Genomic DNA, 25,625 nt, shown 5'->3' with positions numbered 1-25,625 from the left:
CCTGCTGAATAGCACACTATTTGTACTCGACAGTAAAGAATATATCACGTGAGATATTTTGTTCCCTTTCAGGACTTTGTTGGTTCAGTATTCTCTCATGGAATAGAAACTTTTGTCTGTTCCCCACAGACACGTACGCTCCTTAGTTCCTCCTTCTTCTGATAGATAAGTTCCTAGGAGGATATCTGTAACCTAAAGAAACAACAACAAAAAAATGTTCCCATGACATTAAACATGCCAGAAACCTTCTTGAATAGATAGCAAGGATTTCCCTGTCTAATCACCTCGAAGGGCTCAGCATAAAAAGAAGCATCTTACCATATTATCTAAATATCTTAATAGGATTTGTACTTAGATGGGCCTCTAGAGAGGACAGGTTCCTGATGCATGAGAGCAGTGATGATGGGAGTGCCCTATCTCCAGGGCTGATGGGCAGTCTCATGGACAGGTGATGTGTCCAACCTGCTCCAGGGTGATGGAAGTTCTCCCATTTCCAGTGGGCTGTCAGAGTGCCCCCGGTCACAGGCTAGGTCTGAGGGATTTGAACCTATTTCTTGCCTGTTCATAGCCCCAGACATTTTGCAGGAAAGAACTCAAAGTCATCTTTACTGTTAAATAAACAGCATCTCTGGTTTTCTTCTTACAGTAGTAAGCTTTATAAAATAGGTAAAAATAACAGAAATAACAATAAAAACCTCCCCCGTAATCAGCCTACAGAAGTCCTTTGAAAAGGTACATTAGTGGTCTGCCTTTCTGACATCATCCCAAGTTTGCTTTTTAACTGCCAGCATGTACCTATCAAAGGGGACTTGTCTTTTAATCATCACAGGATCATGGAATCATCATAAAACAGTTTGGGCTGGAAAGGACCTTAAAGACCATCTAGTTCCAACCCCCCTGATGTGGGTAAGGACACCTTCCACTGGATCAGGTTGCTAGCTCTTGTGCTCTAGTGACATTCCACTTTGGACAATTATGTGCTGATCAGATCAAACCGATGTTTAATTTAATGACACGGGAAAATCTTGCATCCCTAACATGTCTGCTTCTGTTCCTAACTGCTATCTATCCACCAATTTATTCTGCAAAAACTGTTTTCTGTCTCACATAAATGGCCTCTTTACATGGTCAGGGGTGTGCTAGAAAGATTTTACTATACCTCTGAAGGAAGCATCATGTTTCATCCATCATGGGCAAAAATAAAACCAGAAGAGAGGTGTTAAGCTTTAAATATGGTTTTATGTGACTATCACAAATCTAAGGTATACAAAGAAATTCAAATTGCAGTCCACTTTTATTTGAGTTGTAGATATTCAAACCTGAGGTGATTTAATTTTTTAAAGCTTTCATAGTTGGGTTTGTTTGAAAAATCCAAATGGATTAGGGTTTATAGAACTTGAAAAATTTGGACAAATACATTTCTGAAGGCCTTCATTTAATAAAAAGGAGGAACACTGAAAGGCCACAGAGTGAATTACTCTACCTTGCTAGCTGTGCTTTCTTTTCAAATTGCTAAAGGTCTAAAAGCCTGTATCATTTTACAAAATTGTGCCAAACAAACCGATTTAATAACAGTGTATGAGCACTTAGCAAATGCCCATCTGAGAGAGTGATTCCAAGTGGCTATTTCTAGATTCATACTGGTATAATCAGAGAGCAGCAGAATCTATGAACAAGCCCTAGGGGGTTTGTTGAGCTGATGCTACAGCTGATATCTCAGGCCATTTTTTAATTAAGCCTGCTAATTATGCAGAGTAATGATCTCTCCTTCCCATCCTTTTTTTCATAATGCAAACTACACGAGTCCAGTCTGAGACCATTGTTTCATGACCTATCATAGATTTTGTCTCAGAGCCTGCTAAGTGTATAGAAATCATTCCTTTCAAATTAGTGTTATAGTAATTACATTATTATTTCTTTAAAAACCAAAACAAGGAGAAGAGAAAGAAAAATGGTAAAGCAAGCAAAGGATGGTAAATTGTGAAGATAATTACTCAAGTCGGCTATGTCAAGTGGTGCAGGGCACATTATTTATTTTCTTTTGCTTTCCAACTGATTTGCATCTAATTCATCTAAACATGGAAAATACTGTTTTTGTTTAAGCGTTCTGTGGTGCTGGGCGAAGGTCTGTCCTACTGCCCTTCTCTGCTGGAAGACAAAAACCTCTGATTAAGAATGACAGACACTTTCAGTGAAGCAGTTTTTTAAATAGCTCTCTTCCCTCAGCCAGGGCTGGTATAATTTCAGGGTATTTTATTTCCCCATTCACGGAGTCGCTAAGAACAGGAAGAAATATCAAGTTACACAGCAGCCAAAGGGACAGATCTGTTTACTTGACAAAGCTAATTGATTATGCTGAGTTCACTCCAATACAGGGTCATTGAATAGTTCTCTTATTGATGAAATGATACTGTCTACTGAGGATATTAACCTCTTTAGCTTTCTGCATTAGCATTGCTGTAAGGTCTTGCTTCAATGTAATATAAATTCCTTGTGCTAAAGAGGAAAGCAACCAAAAGATTTAATTATCATATACGAGCCTAGACCTTCATACATGAGTACTGATACACATGTATATATACACATATATTTTTATATCCAGAAAATGCTATTGAACATGAGGGGCTGAGTACTTAGACTGAAAGTAGCCTATGGAGATAACATTTGAGTTGTCTTAAATTTTCCACATTTTCAATATTTTTGTCAGTGTTTGGGGATTTTTTTCTTTTTCTTAAACTGGTCTTTAGACATTACAATTAGGTGAGCCTATATTATACCTTCACTATGAGAGGGCTAATAAACCTTATAAGCACTACTTAAACTTATCTAATTTTAAAAATCCCATATGAAGAACTCTTTCCTTTTATGGTACCATTTTTAAACATTGCCAAGCATCTGCCTCATAAATGTTCAATATGTTCTAGAGTTTATAAAGCCAGCCTAAATATTGAGGGTAAGGAAATTATTTAGGTGTCTCTATTTGTTGCTACTTAGTTAGAGATGAGTAAGAGCAGGCCATTAATTTTGCAAAAAATTGCTGTATTTAAAAACACTGAAATTCAGTTAAAAAGTTATACTCAATTGCAGTATCATGTATTGTAAAATTTAAAAAATAATAAAGTACAGTAGTCTAAAGAAGCTACAAAATAATTTCTCTCATATAAAAGCTGAAGTTGATCTTCAAAACACTTTAAGTATCTCTAATTTTGCAATTGCAAAGGAATTCACTTTAAAATAAAAATACATGAGATAAATTCAAAACTGGAACACGAATAAAATGGCCCATCTCTGTTGAAATAAAGTATTTCCATTCATGCACGTTGAATCACCAGGATGAAATGTTCATATCTAACTTCAGCCTTTAACAATTCCAGTTTATGTTAGTCACTGAAATATCCTGCTGTAGGGACAGAAAAATGTGGGCAGCTCCAAAAGCAATTCCAGATAATACATGGACTGAATTGCCCTCTGACGCCTGCAGAAGGAAATTCATTTCTGCTACTTTCTCAGGTGCAATAAATGTCCCTCAGAAGATGCTGGTGTCTCTCCATTTTCTAAAGAAAGATTGCAGATAATTTAGCACTGAGACCCATGGGGGGGCTATACTCACAATAAGGATTTGTGCGGTATGATCTGAATTCACACACTCCTGTACTGAGCTTTTTCCCCATGATGAGATATTTTGGGTCTGACACAGAGCTATAAACAGACAGGCAGTGGGAATTGTATGCTTAACTGGAAATACAGATTCAGTGTGTTTGGTTTGGTAATGAAAGCTGAACAGTGTAGGAATGAGGAAAAACACTTTGAGTTTTTATTTCTGATGTTACTTGTTCCAGTTTTCATATGAGAAAGAACTTCTTCACTGTGAGGATGACCAAACACTGGAAGAGATTGCCCAGAGAAATTGTGGAGTCTCCCTCACGGGAGATATTCAAGACCCATCTGGTCCCAGTCCTGTGCAATGTGCTTTGGGATGACCCTGCTTGAGCAGGGAGATTGGACCAGATGACCCACTCTGGCCCCTTCCCACCTTATATATTTTGTGATTCTGTAATTATGCCAGAAATCTGCCCCAGAAAATGTCTCTGATTTGTGGAATCCTTCCCGTACTCCTGCAAAATATATTCAGGGCGGCATTAGGTTTACTTTTCAGCTGTCATTAACTGGACAATTCTATAATTATATTTCAGTAACTATAAATTTTAAATATATAACTTTTTTAATGTATCTGTTTCTGTGGGGTTTTTGTTCTGATTTTGCTTTTAGGTTTTTCGCCTTGTCTCATCTATATTAAGTCTGTAATACAGAGGAAAGTTAGAGTTAACTGTGTGCGTTTCCAGCCGGAATTTCTGACTGATATTCTCAGTGATCTAGTTTTATTGATAGGACCAGGAAAAAAAAAAGAGGAAAAAAAGGAAAGAGGGAATGTAATGATAGTTTCTGGCATGTATAGGCTTTGACGTCCTGCTATGGGGTCCATTTGAAACCCAGGACTGTTATCATGCCACGGGAGATGTTAACTCAGTATCACATTTTAACTGACACTACTGCATGTCACACTTCCATCCTTCGTGGGTGCATGCCATGTCCTTGACAAAGCACTTTTTTTTTCCTATCCACATAGGAAATTATGTGAGATTTGGAGACAAATTCCCTGGGGAGGATGAGCATTAGCAGCCCTGTACTCTCCCCCAGAGACTTTAGCTGTGTGACAAGAAGAGGTCTGAGATGTGAGTGAGTAGGAAGAGCTGATTTCAGTTGCTTAATCTCCTCAGCCCCAGGCAAGTTTCTCATTGAGACGATGCCTTGGAGTTACTTTTGGCTAGTCTGTAAGCAGCTGCTTATATGTGGACAGGAACTTTCTTCTTGGCCCAAGGGGACCCATGCTGCAGCAATTGGTGGTGGTATAAACTGCACAACAGCCAGGCAAGGAGGCTAAAGGACTGAAGAGAAATGGTGTCTGTTGTCTTTGTACAGGTTTACTGTCCCCTTTTTCTCTTTCTGCAGCCTAGACAGTTAGAATCTTCTCTTTGCCTAATGTTGTGGATGGTAAAGGCCTAAATCCAAATTCCTGAGAATGAGGCAGAAGATGGTGGTTGACAAAACTGCCCACGAGAAAATTTGTGCATAACTTGTAGAGGTCAGTGCTATTAATTTACTATAAACTTTTATTCCATTTACAAATTAATGGCCAAGCAGAGCTAAATTGGATCAGTGTCTCAAGTTCAGAACTATCAGAAATATTTTGTGGTAAAACCAGTCACTACAAAGCTCTTTCTAGCTAAACTCTTCCTAGAGAGTGACTAATACACATTAAATATTTTGACATACTGTGTCTGTCAGAGCAGTCAAGTCCTAGGATTTTTCTGTATGTGATGGATTAGTTCTGTCTGGCACTGAGTTGTTTAAATACAAAATTCTGTAACTCCTAGTCTTTTGTGTAGAGTAGTTGCAGTTGCTTGAAGTGGACTGGCGAGGACAAAATTCTAATGCAGTTGAATACCCCGGTGCATAGGAAAATCAGTGTAATGCATTGCAATAGGGTGCTGTCCTCATTTAAATCTAACCAAAGTATTCTTCGGGTGGCTGTCATTTCACTGTATTCTGAAACACAGCATTAGTGAAATGTCACTTTATGTTAAGCTCATCGGTGGCCTTTGCTATGTACATTCTTCCATGTTTCTGCACAAAGATAGTGAAGTACACCGGAGCCTCAGCTCCAGAGATCGATTTCTCTTCATGTCTGGTATTAACTTACACAGCCAGGGCCAGGGTGGGTGTGAAAGAGGTGGGCAGAAATGGTGTTTATTCACTGAACCTTGAGGTAGAACTTTAGCAAATGGCTGAGCTGCTTTGAGTTGCTGAAATGACTGCAGTTTTGGTACCTTTTTAGGGTTTGCAATGATAAGAGCAGATCTCTAAGGAGTTGAATGTCTGAGTGATCTAAAACCAGGGCAGTCAAGCTGAAGAGGATGTGTGCACTAACCTGTTTGCACTGAATAGTCTCCATAAATAATTTACAACTATGACTGCTAGCTATTATTACAAAAATACCGGATTGCATTTTGACACATGCAGCCAGCTTGTAAGTCAATAGATACATTTCACCTAGTGTATGCAGACCACAGTTTCAGCCATCCATCCATGTGTGTTTTACAACAGTGCAATCTAAATTCCAAAACAAGGCTGTGAAGACCTTCTGAAAAACTTTTTAAAAAATCAGAACAGTGATCTGACTGTTGCATCTTTTATTGTATTGGTCCTTCATATGTTTCTGTCCCCTCCCTGCACAAAACTTTCACTTTTAAAGGACTATGATGTTTTATTTAAGGGTCCTACTCTGTGGGCAGTGCTGCAGTCACTTTGGATCTACTGCAAGGTATCAGGAAACCAGAAATTAAAGGATGCATGCCTGAAATTTCCTTTACTGTCTTTTCCCTTAAGACTTATTTGAGTCACTGAGGAAGTATTTCATTGTAGTTTGATTTAACCAGGAAGAGAATTAGTGGGTTTTGCCTCAGTCTTCAAGATTAGCAGAGCAGAAAAAATAGTGGAAAAGTACTGCTTCTATTACAATACAGTGAAAAGATGAACAACAGTGTCGTAATTAATCTCAGCAAAGTAGGGACCAGGAAAGACTTTTTTTCTGTAATCTAACAAAAATCTCCAATGTCTTAGGTGTTAGACTTCTTAACATGTACTTGTATGTGTAAACTGTAAAATTGTCTTCCCTGGACCTTATTTCTTTCACAGAGGAATAAAAACCATTTACTGTACATTCTTTCTTATTTAACAACAACAAAATTTTCAAAACCTACTTTTATATGAAATCAAAGATCACATGTCCAGATATTTAACAAAGTATTTTCATTCTAGATGGAGCTATGACCAACCTGGTCTAGTGGAAGATGTCCCTGTCCATGCTATGAGGTTGCAACTAGATGATCATTAAGGTCTCTTCCAGCCCAAGACATTCTATAATTCTATGACTCCACGATTATGGAAACCCAAGATAGAAATAAGAATATGTGCAAAACCAGCTAAAATAAAAATATTGACTGTAACTATATTGCACTAAAAAATATATTTTTCTATGCAGAAGTCTAGAAAAGAACTGAACAGTTGGCTTTATGAGACAGTTGAAGTCGTGTATTTACTAGTGCCTGCATGGGAATAGTGTTCATCCAAGGATTTGATCTGATTAGCTGACTACTCTTGTTTGATATCAATCATGAATTTATGAATTCACAATCCAGCTCGCACATTTTCATGAAGGAAACCCTTTTTCTTTCTTCCTTATTGCATCTTTACACCTCTTGTGTCACGTAGTTATACAGTGAAACATAGCAGAAAGAGCCTGGGAGGATGGGACAGAAGAGAGAATAGTTGAGGGGAGAGAAAGCTAGAAGACAAAATATCCCCCTTTTATTTTTCCATGTAGAGCACATCCAATGTGAATACAGCATGAAGCAGGGGTTGCTTGCCCAAGAAGTGACCACAACAAACTAGATAGACTTGTTACCTGAACATCATCTGCAGCAGGTAGATTTTAAGCATCAGGCCACAATTTCATTAATTCAAAGTTCATGCCCACTCCTCTCATTTCAAGCATTTAACACACCCAGCATGGGTTAACTCTGCCATTTGGGTAGACAGTCTTTGCTTCATTGCTGATCACTTCATTGGCCTTTGTTTAAAGAGTTAGGAAATAGAGATGCTGGAAGGGATCCAGGATCCAGCTCACAGATTAAGGTCTATAATGTAGGTGTCTGTGTATCTGATTGTCTATGTGTCTAAGTTCCCACTAATCTCAATGGCAATTTAGTCAATGCAGTCAATGGAGTTAAAGAAGGCTTTCGGCTCACCCAAAATACACCTATGTAAAATCAGTAGATCAGCCCATTAACACTATTAAATTGTCAAAATATGCATGTCTACCGCTTTACAGGGGCTCTAGTGTGTCTCTTGGCCATGACTTCCCCAGCCTATGTTTTTCTCCTCTAGGTCCTGTTCAAGATCTGTTAAATTCACATAGTTGTTTCAGATATTCAGGTACATCTGAAACAGTAATGTTGTGTCTGCATTTGTGCAGGTGAATTAAAATCTCTGAACACATCCGTACCTAGGTGTGAGCATTTTTATTTTGATTCTAATTTTGTAAGGTACATTGAACCTTGTGTATCCTTTTTCCAATATGCACTTCACCTTCTTCTGGAAATAGCTCTTTCTGTCTTTCACAGCTGCAAACAGCTAATATTTTAAGGGACCTGTTATTAATCTGGGAAAAAGTTACTACCATCATCTGGATTCAACCTTCCCAAAGTCATGAGAAATGCGAGGAACTAGTGGAGTTTGTCAACCTATATCTTGACAGTATACTTCTGTGTGACAGCCCTTTGCTTCATGTTGTCTCCCCTCTACTCAGCTGCCCAACCTTAAAGAAATTTTGAGACCTCACTGCTGCTGCCAAAGTGATTAAAAATTGGCGCAAAATTATCAGAGCCAGAGATAGGACAGATGCAGGCACACAGTATGTGCACACGAGTTTCATTGCCTAAGGAACATGACAGATTTCTACTGCTAGTTTAGTTCAATAGGAAAAATTCCTTCCTAATTAATGAAGTAATGCCAATCAGATCCGTGGTATGATGCAGGATACTGTTCCCTTGAATAACTGGTTGGGAGCAAGAGGTTTCTGAAAACCCCGTTCTGGACACCCCAACATCCACACTGGCTGATAATTGAGAAATAATTTCACTTCTGTTTACATCCCACTGCTTTCTCCAGATTTTTAGTACTATCTTGATTTTTTAATCTTTTTCCACATAGGTATCTAGACTCCACCTCATATGACATCCCGAAGCAGGCACTTAGCAATTTGGGATGTGCTTTTCACTTCTGCCTAGATCCCTTTGCACAGTGAAGGTAATGTAAATGACAATCAAATATATGGTATAGAATAGTATGAACTTATTGGAAGTAAGGCAACAAATTCAATCATGCTTTTGTACCTGAGTCACCATAGGACCAATAAAAAACCTGAAGTCCTTAACCTTGCTCATTAACTCCTACTTAGTACATTCTTCTAAATGTCTTTTCTTGGGATGAACAACTATGTTTGACATATTTGATAAATGACTGAGATAATAATGCGTAAGGAGCAATAAACTGAGGAAACCAAGGGGGGAAAAAAATCTTTCTGTGTCTTAAACTTGTATTATTACTAACCACTAACTGGCCAGAGACTTATGAGTATTTGAAATTTGAGTTTGGTGCATCCTAGGACTATTGGCTTGCTAGGCTGAAGAAGCAAATTTGTAGAAGAAAAGTTTCAGGAAAAGGCACTTTTTTAGTTCTGACTATTTGCTTCTTTAAAGGTGGTTTCCTAAACCAGCTCTGTAGCCTCCATTCCAAATCAAAACAATATTGCTGGGCTCTTGGTAAAATTGCACAGTTCTGTAAAGAACAGTTCCTACTGTATCTCATTTGCTTTTGGCTTCTGAGTTGTCTTCTTCAAGTACAGCCTTCAGCATGAGTAGGTTGGAAGGGGTTCAATAATCTATAATAATCAAGAAATCATTCAGGTTCTTTGATTCTTTCTGAGTGGCAAAACAAGACTAGCTGGCAGAGATACAAACTTAATTGGGATAAGAACGGATCAGAGACAAGGCCGTGGTCATCCATAGGCATACCTGACAGATAATGACTAGTGCAGCATTTTTAGTTATCAGTCTTTAGTGGGAAAAGACTGTGATAGCTGGATAACACATCTTGCATCAGCAAAAAACAACCACATGGCAAGGAAGGAGAGAATGGTTCAGTTTGTAACCTGAGAGTTTTCTTTTGATTTCAGATTACCTCTATCCTAATTTAAACTCAGTCCAGCACATGAATAATAAAATGAATAAAACTGTAAAGAATTCTTTTATTAAGATAGTATGTGAGGAAGAAACAACCCACCATCCTATTTACTACAAAAGATACATGGCAAAGAGAACTTAATGATTAATTCTATTTCAGAAAGGCTATCCCAAATATTACTAGACTTTTTAAAGAAGTACTTTCAAGAAAGACATTTCTGATTATTTTAACTATGGTCCTCATTATTATTTAATTTTGTGTGATTATTTTGACTGAAAAACAAAGAAATTTTTTTTTCTTTAAAGAGGGTTTTTGAACTCCTCCACTTCCATCTGTCAAAAAATACTATACAACTGACACATGATCTGGGGTTGACTTTGGAGACACAAAGTAAGCATGTCAAATTCCAATGTGTTGTGAGGAGTGACTGCTTACAGCTATAAAGAAGGAGCTCATATTTTTAAATAGATGTATTCTAATACACTATTTTGTTCACTCTTGTACAATCAAAATTTACATTAAAGTCCAGATTTGGATAAAAAAGAAATGTAAGTACAGATCCTTTGCAGTTTTAGGACAGTCATTCAACTAATTTTCACTCCTCTAGGAGACCAACATACACATACACTGGTGATCTAAGTGGTTTTCCTTTATTAGATCATCATTACTACTATTATTCATCAGTGAACTTACAACATCTCTTGGGAGATGTTCTAGGATGCTTGTCAAGAAGTGGCAGGAGATGAAGATAATTTTCATGTTATTGCTGTCATGAGATGCCAAAATTGAGAAAGACACGTAATAGAAAAGGTCAGCTAGATGGATTTTTGTTCAGGTTAGGGTCAGAGCTGCTTTTACTCTGCCACTACAAAAGGTTTGGGGCAAGGAATAGTCAAATCTCACACAGATGTTACTGCATTTTTAACATTAGAATGCCTTTCTAAACCACGTGTCTATGACTCCTCGGTCAAATGTAGGTGTTTTTTTAACTTCTACATACAGGTACCTGTTTCGTCATTACCCCTAAGAGCAGGACTCCCTTCAAATAAATGGTGCAAACGCAAAAGAATTTATGTGGAACAGACATGATTTTATAGAATAAAATGTTTCCAGAGCTGAAAAATACAGCTTGCAACAGCTGACCTGATTCTTATTTGTGTAGTGGCTTCTATTAAAAACTAAATTAATGTCTACATGACATTATGTTGTAACATGAACACATTCATGATGTCACATAACCATGAGTATACTCCTAAATCCCTGTGATTATGTTCCACATGTAAGAGATTCTAAGACCCTTCAGAGCATCCTGTTCAGTTCATAACCAGTGTCCAGTTAGAGCAGGGCTTGACCAGAAAGTTTAAATGATTAAATGACTTTCTGTTAAGAAAGGAAAGTCTGCTTTGTCCCATCCTCCATCATCAGCCATAGGTTCTTCTCTTCCTTTCTTTGTTACTGAGTCTAGTGAACATGTGGCTGCAGTGTGTCAGTTCAGGAGGCTGACCCACTGTGATTGTCTTTAAGTGACAATACTTAATATCTTCAGCAAAAACTCATTATTCTAGAAATCCTTCCCTATGCTTTGACCATAAAATGAATCTAAGGTAAGGAGATGAAATGATGAGCTTAGCTATAACTCCTGCAATATATGTTCAAAGATGATTTGAATCCTTCCTTGTTGTGACCTACTGAAGAATTACTGCAAATTATTTTGATTACATAGATATCTCACCAAATCTCTTCTTTACTGTAGTGACTACTGATAAATCCTGGTAACCTGCAAATTGTTAGTGCTATCAACAGCGATAGAGGACGTTTGGAAAATAGTATTTTCTTGCCAAACCTAAATTAAAGTTACGGTGAGACATTCAAAAGAAGAGAAAGTTCTGCTTGCAGATGGATGTGGCCTGCTAAAGACAAGATCAAAGAGCGAAAAAGAACTGTGACCTGAGATACTGAATAGTAATGTGGGTTTTGTCCACAGCCACTCAGCAGTGTGGGAGCAGGAGGGCAGGAGTTTCCCTTATGGAAATGAAAACATTTCTATTGCTTTCTTGAAGCAGACTGTAGAATTTAATAGAAAACTATATTCCTGCTACAGCATTTTGCTGGATATTTCATATGGACTATAAAAGCTTATTATTTGCTATTAGTGTTCTTTCTATGTAAGAGTCTCTATAGAATTCATTCAGTTTAATCCTAAATTTCATAGGATTTTTCCTTGAAAGATCACTAAAATATCTTCGGTAAAGAGACACATGCCAACTTTGCATTTACTGCTCTCCTGCCCTCAGGTGAGCTACTCTCTTAGGCCTGTTACATGAAATAATATTTTGCATGTTGCTTATTTATAATGTTTACTGCATGATCTGTTACCTGCTTTCATGAAAGGTAGCCTAGTTGCATGAACTTGCCAAATGCCAGCTGTAACAAAAATACTTAACATTATTTACTCCATTCATGGATTTAAAATGGAGGAGTCAGGGGTATAATAAAATAAATGACAGGAAGAAATTTATCCTATTTAATGTTAAGATTGACAACCAATTGCTTCTTAGGTATTTTTGTCAGAATAACAATTCTTTTTTTCTCCTCTCCTCTAAATAGACAGTGTCCCTGATACATAATAAGATGTAAGGGGTTTATGCTACTGACTTTTTAAAACAATTCTTAATATTGCTTATAAAATTCTGCCAGAAAGTACTCATTTTAATCATCAGTCAGCATTTTTATTATATTATAATCCTTAATTGATTGACGTTTAATCACAGTCTTTGTATTTTACTATCCCTTGTCTCATAAGAGGCAATTTTCTCTTTACTGTAGTTTAACAGCTGATGAAAAAGATTTAAGGAAACCTATAAACTTAAGATTGGTTAATGGTCCCTTATAAAAGAATATTACACTTCTAGGATCCATTGCACAGATGTGATACTCAATTGTAGAAATGTGCATGGGGTTTATTAAATTACAGCACAAATCTTCAGTCTTCTGAATTATTGTTCATGTTGGTATTGTTAGGCAAATGGGGAGACACATTATTGCTTCCAGTTGTTCGCATTACTGTGGTGTAATACAGTCAGAGACAGCTGGCACATTGCTCTAGGCAAATGCAGAGCTAGAGCAGCTGCAGAGTTCTGGGCCCCCAGTGAAGGTCCAGCACCGCTGAGTCAGTACTGGGTGGCTCATCAAAAGATGGCCAGAAATTAAAAGAAAAGTTGCTTTTTCTCAGAGGTAGTGTGCTGAATTTTGCACAGCTAATTAACATGGCCTTTTTCTGTGTGGAAACCAGTGGGCATGTAAAAGCAATAGTAAAGCCATTTTTCCTAGTTGTATTGCAGAGGGTGGACTGCAGATACTATTTGCTTTACTTATAAAAGCACAGAAGAAGATGAGTTCTCAGCCATGGCATGAAAAGTCAGTGTTTTCACCAGTTTTGAGTCCTACTGGCTGATGTTCAAAAAAGAACACACAGGTGTAGGTTACATCTGGCCATGTGGCAAAGTTGTGTAGTATCAAAGATTTTATTAATTAGGTCATAGACATTAGATTGTTAGATAATATATTCCCATTCTTTATGGGTTTAAAAATCACAATAAATAATTTAAATAACTAAAATCATCTACTTTGAATTCTTTCATGTCTCAGCCTGCTGTATTTTATTCAGCACATCCAAATTCCATTGATTAAACATATCTTCCAAGAAGACAATGAAGACTTCAATTTTTCACAATTTCACAAGTCCCTTAGTAACTTGTTAAAATAGTTGCTACTAAAAATAAGAATCTTTTCCACTTTGAATTGCTGTTGACCCAAACCTTAGTGTCACTTTGTGGAATGGCAAGAGGTATCAGGAGCTCTGAGAGTTTTGCTCCTTTTAGGCAACTAACTGGAGTGCATTTATCTTCTGAGTGGAATCTGAAACGTCAGCCTTAAAGCAGCACTCTGGAACTACTGCAGATGAGGAAGAAACTGCTATCGGAGCCATTCAGGGAGCTGGACCAGAGGTATCACCTTTCAGACTTCCATTTCCAACCTGAAGTTGCTTCTGCTGGACCATATATTAGAGTTCAAAGAAGCCTAAGCTCTTACCTGCACTTCCTAAAACAGCAACATGCTTTAATTAATGCAGTGTATGCTCCAATTTTAACCCAGATCTGTTCTCATAAAGCAATTATTGCTAAAAGACCATGTAAAGGTGTATGTTCTCAGTTTTAAACTGGTGCCTATCTCATAAGCCACTTGGATATTTTGCTATACTCCATAATTTTGTTTACAAACACATTATATTTGACTGCTTTTCTTCCTAATTTGGATCATGTTAGCAAACATCTAGAATGGTGGCTTGGGAAAAAAGGAGCTACCACCAAGATCTTGCCAAATCAGAGAAGATGTAAATAATGATGGTGCACTCAAGAAGAGGAAAGGAACAATTAGAATCTTTACAAGAACTTGGTGCGCCTTTGCTTCCCTTTAAAATCCAAATTTAAGTGGTTGGTTGGATCCCCCACCAATTTTTGAAAATCACTGTGTATAGAAAATTTGCTGATCCTTCTTGTCAGCTATGTGTAGCTAAGAGACTGCAACTTTTCCTTTTCACTGATACTCTGGAGATTTTTATCTGAGCTTTGGATGCTCTGAGAGCTGTTGCTGCTGTCTGGTTTTCACTGCATTACACTAAAGTTGCATGAAGGGTAAAGTTAAGGCAGCTTTGGACACAAAATGTAGCAGTTAGATTTCTGGGTAGAACTTCTCACTAATTTTGTCAGGACCCTGGAATGGCACAATCCTCCACAGACCTCCATAGCTTAACACATTAAAAATTACCAAGCCTTTAGAACTGGAAGCTACCTTGAATATGAATTTTATTTTTTTTCTTTGTATGCAAGGGTTGCTACCTCTGGTCAGCGGTTGATGCCCAAATCAAATTCTCACTAACTGAGATATTGAGACTTATTGAGGGATAAGTGGATACATTCAGGGTATTCCTGAGACTCTAATACTTCAGCCCCCTTTTTGGCAAAAAATAACTCCATGCAGTTATTTCCGAATGACACCTGTTTAATAGCATTCTTTAACAGGGCTGAAGGTATATTTCCCACAATGATAAAAGGTTGGAAAGGAGTGTCTGTAGGATGCTGCTTGGCTGAGTTCCTGTTGGTATGATTATTTTCATTCTTCTGGGATTTTATTGTATGATTAATGGTATGTGAGGGAGTTCAGATCCTTAGACAGACATCTTTTTAATTATTTTAATCTAAATAAATTAATTGTGGCCACCCTTAGAAAACCATTTCAACTCACTACAAGCTTACATGTTGGTAAAAGCCTATGTTCAGTTCTCATTTAAATTCCTTCCAAACTTTGCATTCTTCTGCAGTGACCACAAGAAATAAAGAATCATAACAATAAAATAAGATAGGCTAGGGTGTCTACAGGGCCCTCTCTTCTCTATATTTCAGACCATAAAGTCAGGGCAGGAACTGTCTCTTTTTGTGTCTTTTAGGTCAATAGGTCAGATTATCACCGCTTGGGATAGTAAGATATTGCCTGGTTTTTAATAGAAGTTTTAAATTCTCAGGTCATGCTCTCAGTGAATATCCACATTTGTTTGCTGCAGAGCAAACGTGAGCAGCTCTGAAACATTGCTGAAGCAAATCTGCAGATTTTGTTCTCACAAATGTTCTCAAAAATCCCTTGCTCCTATGCTTTGCTCCCTAGCCTGGAACAAAACATTCAACTCTGTGAACAAAGACAAAGAGCCGGAGCAGTGGGGTCGGTATTTGGCATGCAGGCTATTCAGCAGGTGCGTGCTAAATTGCATTAGACTTAACACCAGGAATCAGATCACTAATTGGGCACCAATGTGAAGAATTTTTCTCATTTGGGACCTGAATTGCAACACTTATATCCCTTTAGGCAAGACATCACAACCTTCCTATCCCAAAGCAACAGCGCTACCGCTTGAGCTAAAGCAGAATCTCCATTAGCTAACAGTAGCAGCATTTACTGTATATCCTGTTTCTAGGCTGCAAGCCACAATAGGGGAAAGTCATTTTAATCCTTTAGTGATTTATAATCATTGGGATTTTAGGGCTCTGGTTTTTTCTAACTTTACGTTTATTTTTAATTCTATGTGAGATTGTTTGGAAAAATAAGCAAAGATGGCACTGGTTCTCAAAATTCAGACAAAAGAGATTTTCACTTTTTAAGGAGGCTGGAGAAATTAAGAATGCTATGCATTTTTTGTCTTTTCTCATTTCTTAGCTCCCTCATTCCTACTATTTCAGAACTGAGAAACCTTTTCTCACTGTTCCTTTACTACATGACATGAAAAGTTGTGAAAAGAACCTAATGTTACATTTATGAAAACTGAAAAATGACAGTTTTCCCCTCATGAATAACAGCGCCTGGGGGTGCAGCTCTTTCTCAAGCTTTTCTGTGATGGGTCATAGGGATGTGCCTAGGTCCAAATAGAGGTATTGAGCTCCTTATGAAATCAAACCACCCAGTTCTCCAGTTCTGAGAGACTGCCTGACATGAAGCACACACAGCTGAAGGATTTCATCTGTTGCATGCCAGCTGTGAGAAGTAGATGGTTATAGATTCCTCCTCTCTGCTGAGATTTAAGTGTCCTGAGCCTCAAATCACACATTTTCCTCAAGTACTTAATGATCTGTGCATAATGATACGAGATTATATACAATTCATAATATTAAAATCACCCATATTTCTATTAAAATCACAGTGCTAGACACAACATTTCTTTTTTACACAGGCTGTTGATATTATTGTGGAAACATCCATATAGTGTTCAGATTTTAATTTCTAAAGTCAACTTGTCATGTGGGACTGTTTTCATAGCCCTATACTTTTCTCTAAAATGGCTTCATTCTTATTAATTTTTGTTTTGCTAGGTTAGCCGTTTTATTTCCTTAGGTATTTCTACAAAAGGAATTCTATGATATTGTTTTTATGCTATTGAGAACATAAGAAAACACTTCAGATAGAAGGAACTTTATTTAGTTAAAGTATTGTGCATAGTCTTAATTTAAAATGCTCCAAGAGGATGCCCAGCATGAATGCAAGTGCTCTGTTGAAACAAGATCATAAAAAGCAGCAGAGAAAAATCATTTAATGATCATTATTTCCTCATCAATTAAAAAATGTATTCCAAATAAATGTTATTATTACTAGATCTTCCCCTTGCTAGAAATATATCTTTCTCCTAAAACGCGTTCTGATCTAATTCCTAAGAAGTCCTGCCAATGATTAGTAATAGTTGAAATTACAGAATTATCCTGTAAGGAGTTATTATATTTCATTTCCCTTCCCTTTCCAATTCAAATGAAAAGATGGAATTTAAATAATTTCCTAGGAAATCAGGCACTCAGGAAAATGCAGTCTGGAATTCTATGGAAATATATAATTTGAAAGTCAAAATTATAGAGATCAAAATGAAGTGATTTTGCTCTGCTGAAGCAAGTGCTTTAATTAGCTCACTTCTAGGAAAGGTTTTGGGGGTTGGGAGGGATAGTTGAGGGTTTTCTGTCTCAACCAACAAGTTCTTTATTATAGAAAACTCTTCTAACAGGGATGATTTTTTTTCTTATTTGTGCTTCTAACTATATTAGCCAGGATAAGGGAAGAAATAAATGGACAGAACCAAAACACAAATGTTTTCAAAGCAAAACACATTTTCACCTATGCCAGGGAACACTCCTGTGCTGCTCCAATTCATAGTTTCAGATAATTTCTTTGGGGATAATTTGTCACTCACTGGCAGCCAAAACTTGACACAATCAGGAAAGATTCGGTTAAAAATATGCGTAGGATGGTATTATTCCCTCCAGCTGACCGCAAAATCCTTCACAGAAACTTCTCCAGCTCTGAATGCCCAGACGTTGCTCCTTGTAACACATTCATCATCAAACACTGTTGCATAAACAGAGCATAGAAGTCCTTCTCTGAATACGTCATTTCTCACAGTCATTATTGATGAGTTAAAGGTTATCAATAACTCAAGAAAATACAGTAAATCACCTGTCTTTTGCCAGACTGTTAGATATCCTTTGCATGCCCTGTAATTGCATCTCATTTCTGAAGCTCGCTTGCTGTGATCTTAACTTTTGTTATAATGTTGTTACATACCGTGCATTGAAAAAAAGACTACAAACAGCCCGATTTCAGTCATGGCACTCTTCATAAAAAATAGCTAATCCCACTATGACTTTTGATTTAAAAACAGTAATTATGAATTCTCATTTTTGCCAGGTTGAAAAACTAGAGCTACTGAGTACATTTAATGTAAAGATGCCAATAGTGGATGCCTACATATAAGCACATCAATGGGAGGACTACACATTCCTAAGCTGCAGTTCATGCGTGCTGCCGTGTATGTTTGTGTTAGGAAGAATTGCTTCACTGAAAGAGTGGTTAAGCATTGGAATGGGCTGCTTGGGGAAGTGGTGGAGTCACCATCCCTTGAAGTGTTTAAGGAACAACGTGGAAGGGTCACTCAGCAATATGGTTCAGTTGATATCATGGACCCGAAGATTTTGGGGGCCTTTTCCAAGCTTAATGATTCTATGACCCAGAGGAGAGGAGCCACATGTCAGACCTACCCTGTGCTCCACAGTTTTACCCCTAGGACACTGTCCTGGGGCATCTGGCTTGAGGCAGCCCATGTCCCATGTCTGGTGAGATGAATCCCAGACATAGTCAGAGCAAGCAGTCGGTGCAAAGAGAGAGACTCTCCCCTTTCAGACCACACATCTTTCAGTTAGTATAGCTTTTCCTATATCATATTCACTTAGCAAAATAAAACCTGATGTATTTTGAAAAGCTTGTCAGTGTTTCTTTTCTGTGATATGATGTGGAGTAAGTTCTTCCCAGAGACACTCATCTCATTTCTCATTAGCAGAATGTTTTCTAGTTATTGTATGTGTCTTTCTTATCAGATCTCTCCATCCCCTTCTTTGGTACTTTCTTTGATATCAGAAGGGGATGGTAGTAGATGCTCTTTGAATGATGCAGGAAGAGGACGTGATTTTTATTACAGCATGAAAATCCTGCTCACATCTAACATACACACTGTCTGCTGGTAATAGTTGTACCCTGCTGAAGCCTTTGAGAGCTAACAGCACTGACATAGAAGTAATCCCTATGCGTGGAGACCCTGCATGCTTTGCCCTGCACATCTGTCCCAGTGGTTTGCAGAATTGGGCTCACAGCATGTACTTTCAGCTGCCCACATTCTGGGCTGAAATCACTAACCACCTTAGACTTTTTTGCCTGTGCCTCTTAACAGAGAAGAAAAGAAGCATTTAAATCAAGGAGTAGGCACATGCAGTAAGGAGATGCATGTACTACAGAGGGGGAACTGAGACAAAGTAAAATCCCGCTGTGCTTGTCCTTTTTGTGGTACACGTGGAGAAGCAATGTTAAATCAGAAGAGTGAGGAATAATTAATGCTAGTTTGTAGGAGATAACTAAAGCAATATCACTGCAATTTTAAATTGCACAGAAAACCAACTGTGTAGTTGGGAGGTAAATAAATGTCTTCCTATGCTATTCTCAAAGAATAGAGCAGTTCTGACAACTCATCCTCTCTTTCAAATGTCACTAATTATTTAGGTGGAGGGAATGTTTGTTTTTTATGGACCAAGAAAAGCTGTTTTGCAAGTCTTGGATGCTGGAAACATTGTAAAAATGTGAATCCCACTTTATAACACATCAAAACATCCCTTCCAAGACATCGCTTCTCATATTTGTGAGGGGTCTGCATCACATACATAATAACAGTGTTTTCTGAATATATCAGGTGGAACTGTACATCAAAATTTCTGTTCCCAAAATTAATTTATATGTCTGTTTGTTGTATATGTTTGAACACTTACCTTCCATGGCAAAGACAGTTTTGTCTGATAAGTGTCTTCTTCTATTTTGTCTCAGTCAAAGCCTTTCCTCTTAAAGCCAACTATGAACCTTCAAAAATGTTAATGTGGATGTCAGCAATATCACACAAAAGTCATTGTTCCATGAGAGAAAAGAGAGATTAACTTTAATAATTTAAGACCATCTCTAAATTAACAAAGAGGAAGTGGACAGTGTAACCATGTTGTACCTTGATGGATGCCCTTTTCCCTTTTTTTTTTCTTTCCAGATTCATAGTGGTGTCACTCAAGTTTCAAAATCCAGCATTACCAATTGCCATCATTACATACAGCCCCACATGCCCACAGCAAGACGCTAAGGCTCATAGCTGCAGCTTTGAGGATGAAGAGCTTTTGTGTCAGACTACACCAGATAATTGGACCCCTGTACAACTCAGATCAAACCCTGGGTTTTGGAAACGAATACTGTTTTAACCAGAAGTCTTGGGGTTGAAGAGGCATGCAGGTGATTACTAAGCACCAAATCTGAATATGGGTTTATTATCCTAATGAGACAAAGTAATAAAGAAGAGCGTTGTCAGATGAGAATTTTCTGTGTGTGAGTCTGTTCTTAACCCATCAACTCGCACAGCTCTATCCATACCTCCGTACCTTCTCCAGTCTGCAATGGAGGTGCAGGGCTCTGGGCAGCGAAATACCATGACAGGGATCTTAGAATCATCCCGATTTTTCTTTTTTGTTGTCAAGCAATTCATCTGTGAAGAAGCAGCAATACAGGAAATTACACAGTCAATATGTTACCTCAGCACTAAAAGAAGCTTTTACTTTGTTGTGCAAAAACACATTCTGAAAACTGATATTTTCTTTTTAGTTGAAAAGTACATTTGGGCTATTGACAATAAGGTACATATACAGATCAAAATTAATAGTCCTTACAAATAATACTGTTGCTGTAGTGACAATAACTTTGCATTCCTGACTGATTGACAAGATGCTGTGGCATCACATTATAGTTCCTTTACCTAAGGGAAGCACAGGATGCCTAGTGCCAGCTTGGAATATTTTGCCAAGAGATCAAGTCATACAGATACAATTATAATGGCTTAAGAGAAAAAGAAGTATTTTGCCTTGTTCAAAAACATTGTGGACCAGAGATTTGTTCTTGGAAAGGAAGATATGAGTCGCTCACATTTTAGGGAGCCAGCCATATCCCCACTTTCTGAAATGGAGTCTCAGTGGTGACTGGCTGTCTGCATCAAGAAAACAAATTTAGGAAAAGCAGGCAGGATGGCAGTCTCCCCTGATAGTTTTCTGCTCTTCAAGGACATGTACTTGGGAACTCTGAGGCAGTGAGCCAGTTTTCCATTTCAGCTTTATGTGCTGCTCCATCAGTGCACATACAGTTTTTAAATGCAGGTCTCCACCTTGTCTGAAGGGCAGTAATTAAGTGGGGTTTTGGTTGCCCCAGGCAGCCAGATAATAGGAACTTTCCTATCTTGATGAGCAGTCCCAGAGGATCTGTGCTTTTGGTACCTCCTGACTTGACTGCTGCAATGCACTTGGTATGGGGCAACCTTGAAAACTGCTCAGAAATGCCAGCGTCTGTGGTGTGTGCCACTGGAGGGGATTTCTAGCTGACTTTGGGCTGAGTTGTTCAAGTGACTAATGGCATCCTTTGTCCCAGAAGCAGCAGCTGGCTAAGGATGCTCCTAAACTGTCTTCAGGTTTGGCTTTGGAGGTGGTAACTGGAAGAGAAAAGACATCTCTGTTGAGAGCTGTTTTGGGGCTGGTCCAGAGAGATGAGACTTCCCCTGTTGTATGACGATCATTGCTTCACTGGCTCATCGTAGCTCAATAATTTCATCGTTAGCATAGTGTTTTAACTCCAGATTTCTAAAAGCAAGTTGTTTGGCAACTATACATTTATGAGGAGCAGTTACTTTCTGAATTGATTGTTTTTATTTTTAATTAAGTTAAATTGTGTTAATTCACCTGGAGATTATGAGATTATACTAATTGCACAGTGCATTTTTACAATCAAAATAAAAGATCTAGTTAGAAAACTAATGGAGAACACAGCTGGAAAAAATGGCCAGCCAGTTTTGAGGAGGCACTGTCATAAAGAGGACTTGCTGATCTGTAAGGCTTATATTAATTTAACTTTGTAATGCAAAGGGATCTCGCCTAAGTATCTTAAGTTAAAAAGAAATGGTGAAATAGTATTTTAAAAAAAATTATTTCTTCCTTGGCATACTTAATCCAGCATCTGATGTTAAACAAAACTTCATCTGCTATCAAGGTCTTCATCCCTCTTATGCTAGTGGTCTGACACAAATGGTAGGGTAATGAGAAGAAAGAGACATGTCAATAATATTAAATATCTTATTAAGTTAAAAATATAATTCATTTTCCAGGAATAAAACCAAAACGGCATCTAGGTGGTCAGAAGTTTGTCAGGGACTCCAGAGTTACACATCTGCACTGATGATACTTAGGTGTTTTCAACAGGGACTGTAGTGAATTTGGAGATGCTACTGTGAGACACTGTCAGTCCTGATATTTATTCATTGCAACATTTTTAAAAACCTGTGTCACTGAAGCCTACATATTCCACAGAAATTCTTGTCCAATAATTTCAGTGAGTAGTTTGAATTTTGTATTAAAACAAAAGGAAAGAACCTGAATTCTCCAAGAGACAGAGACAGAAAAGACAGTTCTGTTCATTACCCAGCTTAATTTAGTTAATCTTGTTTCTTATCTAGAGGTTTTTTCACTCTTTTTTTAAAATAAAAAATGTCCAATTGCTTCCACTTCACAGTATGAACCCTCAAGATTTATTCACAAAGCACAAGAGATGTTTTCCACATGGAGTTGCTTGAGGGATTATAGGGGAAAAAAATGGCACTTTACTCCAATTAAGCCAAGCAGAGCTGAAGATAAAGGACTTCTGAATATCTGACTTAGTGCCTCATACTTTTAAACAGTTCTTCTCAACAGGCTGTAGAGAGAAAGAGAAACTTTTACATGGTAGAAATGTAAGACTTTCTAAAACTGAGTGAAACAGTCTAAAAGTGCATAACACAGGCTTTTACATGATGTAGAAACTCATGTGTCTTTTTTCCTAAAGAGCTCATATGGCAGGCATTACAATTTCAAAACAAAAATTTCAGACTGTTTATTTCATATTTACAATCAAGTTTTATTTAGTTTTTTCTTTTTTAGGTCTCTAATAGATCCAGTAATTGTGAAAATAAGTGTGTAGAATAATTTTGCAAGAAAACTTTTTACTACCTTAGGTCATTCTATCGTACAGTCATGGAATCATTTATGTTTGAAAAGACCTGCAGGGTGAGTCCAGCTGTTAACCAGGCTCTGCCAAGTCCACCACTAAACCATGTCCCCAAGGGCCCCATTTACACCTCTAAATACCACCAGGGATGGTGACTTCCCAGGTTAGTCTGTTCCAATCTTTGAGAAACCTTTCAGTGAAATATTTTTCCTAATATCCAGTTTAAATCTGCCCTGTTCCAACTTGAGATAATTTCCTCTTATCCTATCACTTGTTACCTGAGAGAAGAGACTGACCCTGACGTCACAACAACCTCCTGTCAGGGAGTTATAGAAAGTAATAAGGTTCCTAATGAGCCTCCTTTTCTCCAGGCTAAACACCCTCAGCTGCTCTCATCAGTCTTGTGCTCCAGAGCCTTCAACAGCTCCATTGCCCTTCTCTGAACTTGCTCCAGCACCTCAATGTCTTTCTTGCAGGGACCCAAAACTGAACACAGCACTCGAGGTGCAGCCTCACCAGTGCTGAGTATAGAGGGACAATCACTGTTGGTCACTGACAATCCTGCTGGTCACACTATGGCTGATACAGGCCGGGATGCCATTGGCTTTCTCAGCCACCTGGGCACATTGTTGGCTCTGTTGAGTACTTCAAACTGATTTAAGATCTAAAGTAAATCACCTGTGTTTTCACCTGTTTTTTTTCTTTCCAAGGTTAAGTTTTGCATTTGAGGCTATCTGAAGAATAGAAGTAAGTTTTTGCTGTCTTTCAGCATTCTATTAGCAGAGTGGGTAAAATACATCATATATGTAGCTGCCAGCTGTTTTGATGGTTATGTTATCTAAAATTTCAACATTTAAATTTAAAATTAGGCCATGTGCTTTTAGTTCAGCAGAATGAAAAAAAATGCTGACAAAAATCTCTAATTCATTTACTTCTCCCTCCTTCTTTTGACAATAACTTCAGGAAAGTCAATACTAGAAATTCTTAGAAACATCTATTAAATAGTTTGGGGGGGTGAGCAGGCTTAAAAGGGGACTTCTGTCTCCCACGTTCCTAAACAAAACTGGAAGGTTCAGGGCAGTTCAAGAACTAGCGAAACGTGATTTGGATTTCCAGTGTAAACCCTTTCAAGTCCTCTCTGCTTGGTTAGTGTCTGTGATAGCAGTGTGCCAGGTGTGCATCCAGTCTGTACAGAAAACAAACAGCAGTACAGGTGACCAGTGCTTCTGGCACCTGCTGGCTAAGCAGAGCAAAACCAAGGCAGGCATTCCTACAAAACTCTTGGATAACTTTCTCCCGTTGCTACGAATACTGATAATAAATTACAATTTGTTACTACATTTAAGGGTCTTTCATTGCCAGGTTTGGGTCTGTGCTGAACTCAGTGCAGGGAAGTCCTCCAGCAGCACCTGTGCCAGTTTTACTAAAGCCAAGGAGGTTACAGAGAAATACTGGGTCCCTGAGCTTCCTCTGTAATCTGCTGTGCCCCTCATGCTGCTTTTCCCCATCCCTACATCTGTGAGACCCCCTGCCTGCTTTCAAGGGACCTGGGCTATGCCAACAGACAGGGCAGGAAGCGTCAGTGAAAGGCATGGGTGCTTCTCTTGTTGACCTAGAGACCCAATAATTTCAGAAAATGAAAACAGCAACACTCGAAGAGCCATTTCTCTAAATCTTCTAATGGATTAAAAAAAAAAAAAAAGAAAAATCTAGAGGAATGATCCAAAGTTCTATTGTTGTGGATTAAATCTGTAAATGCATTATCATGTTGCCTTTTCTTTCTTTTTAGACGGGCTGTGCTAAAGCATACAGGCTTATCAACTTACAAAAGTGCAGTTAAAGAAATCAAATTCAAAGGCAAAATGAAGTAGCCATTCCCTGCACTATATTCCTCTTACATAAAGGCAATATTTAATTGAAAGGCAATTTAAGAGCAAATTAAAAGATCCCTATTTCTATAGGAAATATACTGGCCCATTGAACAGTCAGCTTGATTTGTTTTTAAACAGCACACTTCATGTAAAACTTCCAAAGGTGAGGGAAGAAAGAACTACAAGTACTGTTTACATCCTAGTCACTGCAGGAAGAGATCAGGGGAAAATGTGAATGCAACTGATGACAAGTTTTAGGAATTAGTCCTTAAATTTTCTGGGAATATATGAGACTGGCAAAAGGGCCTTGTTACCCCAAAGTGAGGCCTCTTAGTTTAACAGAACAGCATAACATAGTCTATATATCACAAATAGCTTAGCAACTGCATCACAAAATACTCCCATATTTGAAGTGTACAAAGTGGAACAAATTAGTAGCAAGTGACTCTAAGACAGAACCTAACCACTTTGGGACCGCTATGCAAAATTCCTACTGATTCCAGAGGTCCACGATCAGGTCCCTAATGACTGAAAGGCAGCATGACTCAGTTAACAACGAAAGACAATGTTGATTATTTTCCTCTATGACAAAAATTAGAAATTACTAACCTCCGTACTGGAAATTAAGGAAAAAACCAGCACGATGGGTTCGTGGACTGATTTAAAACCTGAGTAGGTGGTATGGCTGAAGTTGCCGGGAGCCAA

General features: G+C 38.1%; 1 protein-coding gene across 1 annotated transcript in view; it reads right to left on the bottom strand.

Annotated features, from left to right (window-relative positions):
• RNF219 (ring finger protein 219) overlaps positions 1-25,625 on the bottom strand; it is a 164,398-nt gene that overhangs the window by 138,589 nt on the left and 184 nt on the right. The gene's annotated exons all lie outside the window — the stretch shown is intronic.

This window comes from Corvus brachyrhynchos, unplaced genomic scaffold (assembly GCF_000691975.1).
Source record: "Corvus brachyrhynchos isolate BGI_N302 unplaced genomic scaffold, ASM69197v1 scaffold121, whole genome shotgun sequence".
NCBI classification, from domain to species: Eukaryota; Metazoa; Chordata; class Aves; order Passeriformes; family Corvidae; genus Corvus; species Corvus brachyrhynchos.
This window is presented reverse-complemented; position numbering and strand designations above follow the sequence as displayed.